The sequence below is a fragment of the Mesoplodon densirostris genome, chromosome 13 (assembly GCF_025265405.1).
Source record: "Mesoplodon densirostris isolate mMesDen1 chromosome 13, mMesDen1 primary haplotype, whole genome shotgun sequence".
Lineage (NCBI taxonomy): Eukaryota > Metazoa > Chordata > Mammalia > Artiodactyla > Ziphiidae > Mesoplodon > Mesoplodon densirostris.
The window spans coordinates 32,136,281-32,149,786 of NC_082673.1; the positions used below are offsets into that span (position 1 = coordinate 32,136,281).

Below are 13,506 nucleotides of genomic sequence, written 5' to 3' on the forward strand. Positions count from 1 at the left end.
TTTTCCCCATTTTAAAGATAATGAAACAAACTTAAAGAGACTAAATTACAGAGCCAAGATCACTTATCCATTAAGTAGCAGAAATAGGCATCCTGATCTTCAGAAGGTAAATCTCATGTTCTTTCACCTCAGTATATAATATATGTATGATTCTCTTTTATTAGTCCTTGTAATTATGATCCACTCTTTTCTTCTTGTGGTGTTTTTTTACCCCTCAGTTTGAATCAGTAGTACCTTATTAGATGGTGGTGGTGATGATGAAATTGTTGATAATGATCATCATTTTCATCAACATCATCATAATCACCATCATTATCAAAAAAATTATGAAAAAGCCTGTTTTAAATAGCCAGCAATTTTGAGGTTCTAATACCCCTGTTAAAATAGGTATTGATATTCCCAGTAACAGAAATATTAAATGTAGGTAGACAGTGAGAAACTAATGCAGATTCAAATATTATCACTACATTGTTGAATTTCAAGACATTCATTCAAGCAACAGCTTTGTGCAAATGCTAAGCATTACGAATTCTCTGTGCTAGGAGAAGTGTTATGTGCCTATCAGAGAGGACAAATAGGAATCTGAAAAAGCCTCAAGATACAACCTAAATGTCCATCTTTGGATGAATGGATAAAGAAGATGTGGCACATATATACAATGGAATATTACACAGCCATTAAAAAGAAACGAAATTGAGTTATTTGTAGTAGGTGGATGGACCTAGAGTTGGTCATACAGAGTGAAGTAAGTCAGAAAGAGAAAAACAAATACCATATGCTGACACATATATATGGAATCTAAGAAAAAAAAAAAAGGGCCATGAAGAACCTAGGGGTAAGATGGGAATAAAGACACAGACCTACTAGAGAATGTACTTGACGATATGGGGAGGGGGAAGGGTAAGTTGTGACAAAGTGAGAGAGTGGCATGGATATACATCCATACATCCCACAGGCAGGAAGGCGACTATTTTAGGAGGAGCTGCTTTGAATATGAATCAAATAATAATTGATTTATATATCACCAGTTCAGAACTAACTCATCTGTTTTAGACACCTCACCATAGATATGAAATGAGAATGAGTGGAAAAGGAGGCTTCTGAAGGCAAACAGTCATAAAACCCATTATTATTCTGTAAAAAGGAGAATATACAGTCTTACCTTTAGAACCTCAAATCAAACAAAGACATGTAGCAGCCTCAGTAGGATATAATCGCAACAGAAAAAATACAAGCAGAAGGCAGAGGAAAAAGAAGTGCCATTTGGTATGGGAATAAATAGCTCTGTATGTCTCAAAAGCCTCCTATAAACATGTCTGGGTGTCAATATAGTGTAATAATTAATATCCATAAACCCTGAGTCTTAAGAAAAAAGAACTGTATCTTTTGCTTTCTTTTAGAAAGGGACAGAAAGGTAACTATATTTGCTTTAATAAATACAGAGACTTAGTGCACTTAAATATTTGATCAAATAAGTTAAAAAATGTTTCTTACAGTATACATCATTTTCTGATGAAACAGGGGTAAAATAAGGTTCTAGGGTGTGAGGAAGGCATGAGGTATTATACACATTTTCTTTTCCGTCCTTTTGTAGCTGAATATACTTTTCCAGGCCTAAAGAAGTAGTAAAATTATGCATCTAAGATTGAATAAAAGGTTTCATAGACATATTTTACATATATGCCATTAGATTTCCACAGAGTTATTTCAGGCTGCTGACAGGCTGCTTGCTTGAGCTGAGACCCCTCTAAGCAAAGCCCATGAAGAAACTAACAACTGTGAAAGCCAACTTATTTATTCTGTGAGTAACTTGGCTGCAGAGCAGACTAACTACCCCTTTAGCCACACTGTTTGAACTCGTTGTACTTATCTGGGAATCACTATTCTGAAAGTAGAGAAGGGGACTAGGGAAGTTAAAAGAGACAAAAGATCTAAATATAGTCTCTTTGCAGAATCTCAAAGGTCAAGCAACAGGCTTATTTCTAATGGTTTTAAAAAGAGAAGATGAGCTGTGTTTGGAATTCAAGTTCTACCTCAGGTGTAGCCTGAGTGCTAGTCCACCTTGAGTGAATCACTGAAGGATCATTTCTCAGCACATAGCCAGTGTTTTTTAAATTTTCATATTATTTTATCCCAGTGAATAATATTGATGAGGGACTTTGAAACTATTAAATTCCACCAAAGGACTTGATTTTGTAATGATACCAAACCTTGGAAAATAAAAGAAGTAGAGATTGGTGAGTCCTTGACAAATTATTAGAGTTATAATTGATTGTTTCATAAGGAAAGATCAGGAATGGGTCATTTAGGAACCTGAATGAATACTTTGAATCTCACCTATTTCTGTTAAAACTACAGGTTAGTTGAGCTCAAAAATTGGAGCTATAAAAATTTTGTTTTTTGGTAATAAAATGTTTGAACCCTTCTCTCAATTATGCATTTAAATGTTGACCAATTCACAAGTAACTGTTTACAGTCGATGAATTGGCCAGTGGCTTTGGGAAAATTCATTTTATAGTCTGGGATTTCCAGCGTTATCTTTATTTTCCTATTTATACTCTATTTCATACATTTTATTAGCAGTAGTAGTAGAAATAGTAGTAGTAGTATCATTATTATTTAGTTAGAATAGAATTGTTTCTATAACTTCTTACGGTCAAACATATACTAAGCAACACACATTTTGAAAGCACTGGTGTTGGGGTAAATTTGATGTTGATGGGACTAGTCACTGCCCTTAAAGGAGCTTGTCTTCTAGTTGGAAAGATGTGACATATACAATAATCTGAGGCATTAAGTAAATACATGGGTCTGAGGGCAGAAGATCCTGAAGGAAGCAAGCTACAAAGAACTCATTTTGAATCCTGGCATTAATATTGGCAGATCTCCTCACACCTTTTTAGGACAGTTATAGACAAAGCAAGTAGGACTGGAGAATACACTACAATGGCCAAAATAAGAGTTAATGTCATTTCAGCCTAGGGGATTATTTCTAGGCTTTGAGTATATGATAATTTAAATGCTACCTAAATAGTAAATTTACTTTAATGCTGACAATGCAGAAAAGATATTTTGCTGCAAAAGTATACACAGTAGTAACAAGTGGATTTTGGAAGAAACTAGTATTTTGTCTTATACTGATATTACAGTATTGCCCTAGACCTAGCACCAGCCTTTACTCTTTGTTGTTTTCTTCTAAGACTAAAGAGCCTCTTTACTGTTTGTGCTGTTTTTTTTCCACCAACAGATCTCAGAGCAATCTGAGTGCTCTGGCCAGTTGGGACAAAATTATCATTAGAATTCTTGGCTAGAGAAGAAAGCTCCTAATTTAAGAATGGCTTTTTGCCTCCTGAGAGCTCAGAAGAGCAAATTGCAAGCCATCTACATTTATAAAACATGTTTTAGTATGGAAAATTTCAAACATCTACAGAAGTAAAAAGAAAGAAGTAGAAACTTTCATCAATTATTCTCATCAAATATCAATTTCAGGCCAATATATTTTCTCTATACCCTCTCTTAATACTACCACCATAATCCCCAGCAATTTTAAAGCAAATTCCAGATTTCTTTTTCTCAGTGAAAATGTCAGTATACATATTTCTAAAATGCAAGAACTGTCCTTTTTAAGCTCAAGTATGTCATTATCACACATCCCCAAATAATAATAATTCCTTAATATCAACAAATAGCCAGTCAGTTCATGTTTCTTTGATTGTCCTATAAATGTATTTTTATGTTAATAACCATTATTTATTTGATTGCTGATCCAAACATAATTTCTTTTAAAGTATAGGTTTACAAGAACTCAATTTGCTCATTTTTCTTGCAAGTATTTGTCATTGAATTCAATGCCTTCATCCAGTAGGGTTCCCAACTGTCTGGATTATGCTGATTGCATCCCCTTTATGCTTATATATTTATTATGCTCCTTTGGCCCATGTATTTACTGTCAGTTGGTAGATAGATCTAGAGCACTGACATAATTCAGGTGTGATTTTTTGGCAAGTTAACTTCATAGATAATATTGATTAATTCCAAAAGGAACTATAAAGTGTCTGTCTTACTGTGACGTTGCAGCCGTTAATGATCAATGTCTAGATCCTCTAATTTATTAAGGGTACCAAATGGTGATATTCTACTAATTAGATTATTATTCATTTACTAGCTAGAATATTATTTCATCAACTATTTGGTTGCCCTGAGTTACAGTTTACTTAGGAAAGGAAGAATAAATCCTTCTTTTAGTTTATTTACCAGTTTTACAAAAAAAAAAAAAAAAAAAAAGAGAGAGAGAGAGAGGTTGACTCCAAAGTAGCTTCCGAAGATGACTAATGAGGTATTTTCTTTCTTTGTTGGTGTTTTCAGTGAGGTTATTATAAATATCGATGCAGAGATTGTCCACTCTTAGGTTCACGGAACCTGTTCAAGTTAGCTCCTGAGTCTTTCCACACAACCACAGTAGTCCTTGAAGTCTTCCCAGCTCTCTTGTATCACAAGATGTAACAGGAACATCTTGTTCGTTTCTCATGCTGGATTTGAAATCAGCTATTTCTCCAAGGAGACATTATCCACTGTGTTTATTCAAACTTGTGTTCCTTCTAGTTTAACCTTCTCTCGAGACATGATTTTTTTTAAACAAATTACTTACTGAATTCTTTCACCTTTTCAAATCTTGCTATTCTCCAATCACTTCATTTCTGAATTTTTCTAATTTCTTTTATGTTTTTCTTAAAAACAGTTTCTACTCCTTTTAAAATTTCTTTTACTTTTCTGCAATGTCAGGCAATAAATTTCAGTTGTTCTGATTTGTTCTGTGGACGTGTCTTTCTGTCACAATTTCAGGATTTGCTGGAACTTTCTTTTCACCCTTATTTTTTCTTTTTTTTCCTCACTGATTTTCTACAGGATGTGAATGGAATAATCTTCTGTCACTATTTCAGGATTTGCTGGAACTTTCTTTTCACCCTTATTTTTTCCTTTTTTTCCTCACTGATTTTCTACAGGATGTGAATGGAATACTCTTCTGTCACTCATTTTTAAATGAACTAAGTTTCCACTTTAGGAGGGAAACATAGATCAGAATATAATTTCTAGCTTCAGAACTCCAGGGCTCACTATCTTCTATTATTTTCACAACATAATTTTAAAAATGACCTTAAAATTTCTAAAATCTTCCTCCTCGGCCCTCCTATTCCCATGAACCCAGGCCTCCTCTTTGCTGTCCTTGTCGAGTATGGGGATTTGTTCTGGAATGGTGCTTTGGTTTGATAGGTGTCAAGGTTTCACAGACCCCAGAACACTTGGCATCCTCAGAACATTTCAAAATTCTTGCACTCAGCTGCAAAGTGGAGCCTGCAACGTTCACTCCCGGTTTCTGCCACTGTTCTCAGTGAGTTTTTCAATCTCAGGGAGTTCTTGAACCATAGTAACCTTTGGCTCTCCTGAAAGAGAGAGAGAGTCCTTCCCTCATCTTCCTCCCACACACCTTGGGATACACATATGTAGGTCTTTTTCCTGTTGTTGATTTGTTCCTACCTGGCTGTATGTTGCATTTCATGTGGACACCTTGTTGTACATGTTGCCTGTAGGTTTTTGATCTTGCTATCCTAGATGCTTTTCTTTCTTTTTTGGGGGGTTGGGGGGTTGTGTATTTAGGGGAGGGGTGGCATATTCAGGGATAAAAATCTTCTCTGTAGCCACCATCATTTCCCCAGAATCCTCTGCCATTAATATTTAAAACAAAATCATAGGAATCATTATCCGGATCCTTAGGATAATCATTACATTGTATCTGTCTCTTTTCCAGGCTTCAAGCTGCCTGTGGCTCCCTACGTTAGTATACTGACGTGACTGGGCAATGCCTAATTTGACGGGCTCTTTCTGTATTACCTTCCTCCTAATCATGACAGTCTTGTACGCTATACATAGTCTTCTTTACTGATAGGGAATTTAGAAAATACAGGAAGCCATGGGTTTAATAGCTGAAAGTGGAATTAATGTATTATTTTTCTCAGGTAAAATATCATAAGACTCCTGAGGCCAAAGTTGTAAAATGAAATTGCAAATTTCCTGGAATCATTTTGCAAACGTGAATGCCCACATAAAGTACACTAGGACTTGAATCCAAGGAATAACACATTTTTAGAGCCCCCAAATTTATAAACTTAGTACAATTCTGCATTACTTCTTAAGGTAACTGAAGAAAATAATTTTGTGATAAAATAAATATTGATTTTATTAACATAGTTATTTTAAAAGTTTATAAAACTTTTAAAATATGTTAAGGCTCTATCAGCCTCATCAGTTGTTATTTCTTTTCTAGAATCTTGGATAAAGGAACAATTGTTTGAGGGGAAACATGGTATAAAATGGAAAAATAATCTAACAGTGAAGATAGTTATATCTCTTCCTGTGTGATGAACTACTCCTAAGCTTGGTGGTTTAAAACAGCAGGCACTTTATCTCCTCACAATTTGTGAATCAGCAGAATGGGCTACGATCTCCTGGGTAGAACTATCTTGCTTTCACCTGAGGTGACTACTGAGGCTGCCATCATCTGGTTGCTGGACCGGGACTGGTTGCTTTCACATGTCTGGCCATTGGTGTGGCTGTGGCCTGTGCCTAGTCTCCACTAGGTTAGCCAGGCTTCCTAACTTGTCAGGTTTCCATGAGGACAAGGCCTAAAGCACGAGTACCCTCCAAGCTTCAGCTCTTGATATGCCATTGGACCAAAGCAAGTCACGTGACCAAGCCCAGGTCAAGGTGGAACAAATTTACACAGGGTGAGAAAACGGGGGGAGAGGGGCATTTGCACTGGGGGTCAATAGTCTAACAAACTGTTGCAATAGCTATATAAAGAAAAACACCCTGGAAGACAACTGGTAAAAAATAAATGTGTGTGGAGTGGGAGTGGGGTTTGACATGTGTGTGGGGGGGGCAAAGGCAGTAAACAGAGGCTACCAAAATCTGAAGATTCTGGAATTTTTGGAAAATCCACTGGGATTAAAGGAGTTACACAACCATATTCTGTCACCAGAAGAAAGGTCCCATTTGAGCATCAGGGAAGTCTAACGCTCTTCCTCCATCACATCAATTTTCACGTTTCTTTGACTCAGCATATTTTTAGAATGAATCATGACTTTCTATAAATTTTTAATTTAGTTTTTCAAAGAAATAGTGACCTCGCTTCTATCTGCTGTGCCACAAAAATGCCGTAGAAAAAAATTCCTTCTGTTAAATCGCTCACTAGGTGAAATTGTATGTGCAGCCTAGTAACAAAGAGGTATTAAGAATCGCCACAGCCGAGCCGGCCCTCCGCACCACACACCGTATAGCAGCCAGTGGGTGAGCCAGGAGTCGAGGAGGTCACCGTGGGAAAGAGGGGTGCGGGCAGCGTGGCAGCCTCCTTCCGCCTCCGTGGAGCCACCTCTGGCCTATGGTACAGGAGTCGTCCGCAGCAGCCGGCGGTGGCCCGCCTTGCAGCGCTGTGTTCTAGGTCAATAGCTTCTAAGACTCCAGTTGGATTCATTGGAGTAGGCAACGTGGGGAATCCAATGGCAAAATAGCTCATGAAACATGGCTAGCCACTCATTATTGATGATGTGTTCCCTGATGCATGCAAAGAGCTTCTAGATGCAGGTGAACCCGGTAGTGTCTTCCGCAGCAGATGTAGCCGAAAAAGTTGGCAGAATTATTACAATGCATCAATGCGCTAGAAGCCTCTTCTGTAGCAAATGGAATTCAAAAAAAAGTGAAGAAAGACTCACTATTAATAGATTCCAGTACTGTTGATCCTATGGTTTTGAGAGAATTGGCCAAAGAAGTTGAGAAAATGGGAGCAGTTTTCACGGATGCCCCTGTTTCTGGTGGTGTGGGAACGGCTCTGTCTGGCAACCTCACATTTAGGATGGGAGGGGTTGAGCTGCTGTGGTGCATGGGCTCCCATGTAGTGCATCATGGAGCTGTTGGGACTGGTCTGCCTTCAAAGATCTGCAAAACTTGCTGTTAGAAATTAGTAGGATTGGAACTGCTGAAGCTATGAATCTGGGACTCAGGTTAGGTCTTGACCCAAAACTCTTGGCTAAAATCCTAAATACGAGCTCAGGACGATGTTGGTCAAGTGACACTTATAATCCTGTACCTGGGGTGATGGATGGAGTTCCCTCGGCTAATTACTATCAGGGCGGATTCGGAGCAACACTCATGGCTAAGGATCTGGGATTAGCATGAGGCTCTGCTACCAGCACGAAGAGCCCAGTCCTTCTGGACAGTCAAGCCCATCAGATCTGCAGGGATGATGTGCGGGAAGGGCTACTCAAAAAAAGACTTCTCATCCGTGGCCCAGTTTCTGCAAGAGGAGGAGACATTCTGAGTTTGCCCTCTGGTTGTGAACACTGTTGAAACCAAACTGTGTCTTGGAGCCCCTTATGGCTCACTCCACAGGAAAATGGGCTTAATCAAAGGTCAACTGTCTACTTTTGAGTTTCTAGGTCAGGGGTCCCCAACCCCTTGACCTTGGACGGGTACCAGTCCGCAACCTCTTAGGAACCGGGCTGCACAGCAGGAGGTGAGTCCCAAGCAAGCCAGCTAAGCTTCATCTGCAGCTCCCTATGGCTCACATTATCACCTGAACCTCACACACCCCACCCCCCATCCCTGGAAAAATTTGCTTCCAGGAAAACGGTCCCTGGTTCCAAAATGTTTAGGGACCTCTGGTCTAGGTCACAATAAATCCTGGGATTTTTCACCCATTTTAAACTGCTTATTCTTTTTATCGATTTAGCAAACATATCATCTGTAATTTTTTTTTTCTGCAAGCCACTGATGGTAACTGCTAGCTAGCTAGCTGATTGACCTTTTTCAAAAGTTTCATTCCTGAGTATCTTCAGCTAAAATGCTGCCTACTTCACTCAGGATATTATTTACTCCACTTTACAAATAAAACTAAAACTTTTTTCAACAGGATAAAATCTATCCTCAAGGAAAGAAAAGAAATTGGTGTGAGAAAAGGTATGAGAGAAAGGGGAAGTATAGTGAATTACAACCTGTGTCCCTCAGAAAATTTGTCCTGTTAATCCAGTGGTGATATTCTTGCATTGAGATTACTGGTTTCTTTTCTAGGAGTTGTTAAAGCAAGAGAACTAACTCCTTGCTGCATGTTATGTAATTTGGACTCTGTTACATTATCTTGGTGTGCCCCTCTTGTAACAACTTCCCATACTCAGCAAACTTGTTTTATTTATATTTTTGCTTCCTTGTACATTTTTTACTGCATATTTTTTTGACTTCAAAAGAATGACATCTTTAGAACTGCTCCAGAGCCAACGATGATATGTGCTTTAGATAATTATTACACTATGCTAAATATAACCATATTATTTTGAATTCAAATAAATTTCTATGCTGATTTACAAAAAAAGAGGCACATTTCATCAATGTTTAAATAGTATCCTTCCTCCTCTAAAACTTAAAATAGGATTCAGTCTGATTCCTAAAGGGTTATTTTCTTCAACAACAAGAGCTGACTTAAGCCATTTCTTGGCAGTGGAATCTGAGCGTAGAGGTCCCTGTCTGACTGCCCTTTGATTCTCTCTCACATTATCCTGGGTGAATGTAATGGATGGGCATGCCCTTATGACTTAGTGCACTGCTACTTCTCCTGGTGAAGGGTAATGGTGTGGGCCACTTTAAATCTTGCCCAGCAAAGTGCTGACATCTGGGGTTTCCTATCAAGTTTACCAGATATTCCACAGTAATTTCATAATTTACACAACATAAAAAGACTGATCTTGAGCTTAGGAAAGCATTTCATTTAAACAGATACAGAACACTACTCTACAAAATGGTTTAAAATTTGTGAGCAATTGCATTAAATAAACTCTAATATAAATTAATCTAATACAAGTAAACTAATAGTTACAAAGCTATTGGTTGCTTCAGAAGCGGTGGCTATGGATAACTTCAAAGTTGGTTCCTCAATTCATTAAGAGGAGAAACTATTTGCTGTCAACTTCTTCTTGGGGAAGCTTATTCCTTAGTTTGATGCTGATTCGCGTTATGAATATATAGGAACATTTACTGGTTCTTCCTTTCCATATTCAGTGCACCATTATACTTCTATCCTCTTAAGATCTGGATATCTGTTACTGCTATTGTTGGTTGGAGCCTGGGAGGAGGAAAGCTATCAACAAAAAAGGTCAACGAGCGTTAAAGATTTTTAGCATACTACTGAGACTTTTTATCTACCATAATCATAAGAAATAATAATTAAAATTACTTATAGCCTGGTCAGTGAGACCTTGAGTAAATTTTCGAAGCATCCATGTTTCATACAATTTCAGGGGATGGATATTTCCTGTTATTAACTCTATATCCTCTTCAACGGGAACAGAGAGACCTTTCTCTGTTGAAGCAATTTTGTCTTTTTCCTGGGCATTTTCAGTTTTCTCTTATTAGACACTTGTAAAGCTTACATATACAAACTTACACGTTTAAAGCAAAGAAGGGATAGAGTAGTCTTGAGAGGACACTGTTTTGTAGCAGGCACACAAGACAGATATAATATTCCATGATTGCATTTGCCTCCCTAGCCCCATCTCCTTTGTGGAAAGCATTAGCATTCTGACTGGTCTCTGCACCCCACTAACTGGACGGAACACTGCATCGGCATTCTTAGGGAGCACTGATGGTTGCTCCGAAAACTGTGGTTAGAGCTTGTGCAGCCAAAGTGCACAGGAAAGAAACAAATATACTTCATATAACATGCTTACTCTGTTTTTCTTAATTAGCACTTATTCCCTGTAAGAGGCTGATTTCTGCTTTGACAGGGAGTAATCGAACTCTGTATTCACCCAAACCATAAGATTAAAGTTAACATACCTCAGTTTTTCATCCTACTGGAAGAAATGTAGGAAATCTAAAGTTATTTTTTAATCGCTGCTGTTTAGAATGCCTGAAGCCCATTCGCTGAACTTGTTAAAGAGCAGTGTGAATGAGGGTATTTTTCGTTTCTTTCTTTTCCAACCACAGCATGAATTCTCAGCCCAAAGTGTGCCCTGTTTCCCACAATAAAGACAGGGGAAAAAGTGCGAGTGTCTCACCACAAAGCATGAGACAACTACAAATACTCCTCTCCCAGAGTTAACATTGATGAGAGTCTTTGTGGAAAAGAACTTCCTCTTTTTGCGGGAATACAGTAGAAATGCAAGTTGTATTCTCCACAATTTCACTACTGGAAAAATAATTTCATAGTCTCTCTCTCTCTCTCTCTCTCTCTCTCTATATATATATATATATATATTTTTTTTTTTTTTTTCTGCGGCACGTGGGCCTCTCACTGCTGTGGCCTCTCCCGTTGCGGACACAGGCTCTGCACGTGCAGGCTCAGCGGCCATGGCTCACGGGCCCAGCCACTCCGCGGCATGTGGGATCTTCCCGGACCGGGGCACGAACCCGTGTCCCCTGCATCAGCAGGCGGACTCTCAACCACTGCGCCACCAGGAAACCCCATAGTCCATACTTTTTTTGGTCTTCTTAAAAACATATACAGTGTTTACAATAAGGAGTAAAAGAGAAGATTTTCAATATATTTCAAGGAGCATTTTCTAAAGGCAAGATCCAGTCCCAACTTTGGAAAATTAACACACACCTATGAGATCAAAGAGTCACCTGCAAAAAATTTTATTATGTTTTTCTTTCATACTAGTTTCCTAAAGATGCACTGTTACTTCTTGGTAATGTAATAGTCAGAAATGACTATATAGTGGCCATTTGAGGAGAAGTGGCTCTTACATAAGTGTCTAGTGACCTTATCTCTTTTGATACAATACCTCTTGGTTTCAGAGGCTTGCACAGATTTCCTCTAAATGAATAAACTTAGTAAGATTTTTCTATCAATTAATCTAAAAGTAGATTTAGAAATCTACTTCTGAAGCAGTTTTGTTAAGTAATTATTGGTCAATTCTCTTTCTGATTGGTACTTCTTTCTTCAAAACAAATCCCTGTACTTAGAGCAATTAATACCACCATCCCTGGCTCCTTGATTATTACACAGTGATGTTTCTTGAGAAGAAAGCTTACCCTTTTTTGTGGGGAAGCTTCAGTCCATGAAATAAAACGTCATTAAAACTAGATCTGCTTCTAATGCCAGTGTGATGCAGATCAGTATCCCGTTTCTTTTGACTTTCCAGGCTGTGTGAAGAGAATGGTACGGTTTGGTTTAGGAAGGGTTGTAGCTTAAGAGGATTGCATTATATTTCTGTGTCACTTTGGGGGGTTTTATTTCAATATTATATCCTGTTCTGTAAAAACACCATAGTCATTCTCTTATTTATTATTAAATAATTAAACGCTGCCCTTTGTTTACTTTCCCCTTCTGATCAGAAGACTCCTCTCCACTCTAGGCCTTGATCTGAGTTCCAATTCATCAGCTTGTAGTAGCTACACTTCTGATTTCTGATGTCAGACAGATATGGGTCCCATTTCTGTCTTCATCAGTTATAATTTAGCCTCTGATATATGCATACTAGAGCTGGCAGTGACAAACATTTTGCTTCTCCTTATTTTCCCAGGGTACTGTGCATTTTCATATTTTATGTAGAGTTGGGATGGGGTGGAAAGAAAGAGCAGGAAAACATGCTTTTAGGAAGGTCTGAGATACAAATCACATGGAGGTAACTGCTTGAGAGAAAACCACCCCTACCTGAGTATTGTCAATAAAGTAGCACAGGGAGGCAAACGAATCAATTGTTCACTAAAAATATTCTTCTTTAGAAGAATAAAATTCACAAGAAAGCCTCATTGCAAATAAAATATATTTGTTTTCCTAAAGGAAGATATTTGAAAAGTAGTAGTAAATACCTACTTTGACCTTCTGTGTCCCTAGTGTCCTATCTCCACTAAGTTTTATGAACACTACATAGAGGAGGAGCCTGAGTCTCAAAGACCATAAGTAAGAGATGGATTCCAGAGCCTTTGCAAGGTCCTTTATGCCCCATGACTTCCCACTACTTGTGCTGTTCATCCAGATAGGTGCTTAGGATACCAGAATGAATGCATATCTTTCAAGAGGTTTTTAACAGATATCATTAGATAATAAACAAGTACAACACCTAAGAAATAGAACAGAATGCTTTATTTAAAGCAGAAACAGAATAAATGCTCACCTAGTATCATTTAAATCCCCTTTAAGTTATTTTTTGAATCAACATGTTTATATCTGAGGGTATTTTCTTATTTTTTCCTAGTTCCCTTTACTTGCACCTCCTTTCTTTTTCTCTTTTCCCAACTGAAATGTTTATGGTTTCAAAAGTAATTTCTTCTTGACAAAAATTTTCGTGTATACTAAGTGCTACCTCATGGAAGTCATAAGCATAGAGTCTGCTGGCATTTAGAGTGGTATAATACATAGCTAGGTTGAATCAAGTGGGAGAGAAGTTTAATCACTCTTTTAAACTGGCAGTGTTGCCGGAGGTGGATTAATATGCTTTTTGAATCTCTTATGTGCTG

At 38.0% G+C, this 13,506-nt stretch overlaps 1 pseudogene; it reads left to right on the forward strand.

The window, feature by feature from the left end:
* Positions 1–6,667: 6,667 nt before the first annotated feature.
* On the forward strand, positions 6,668–8,446 carry LOC132500612 (3-hydroxyisobutyrate dehydrogenase, mitochondrial-like; annotated as a pseudogene).
* The last annotated feature ends 5,060 nt before the right edge of the window (positions 8,447–13,506 follow it).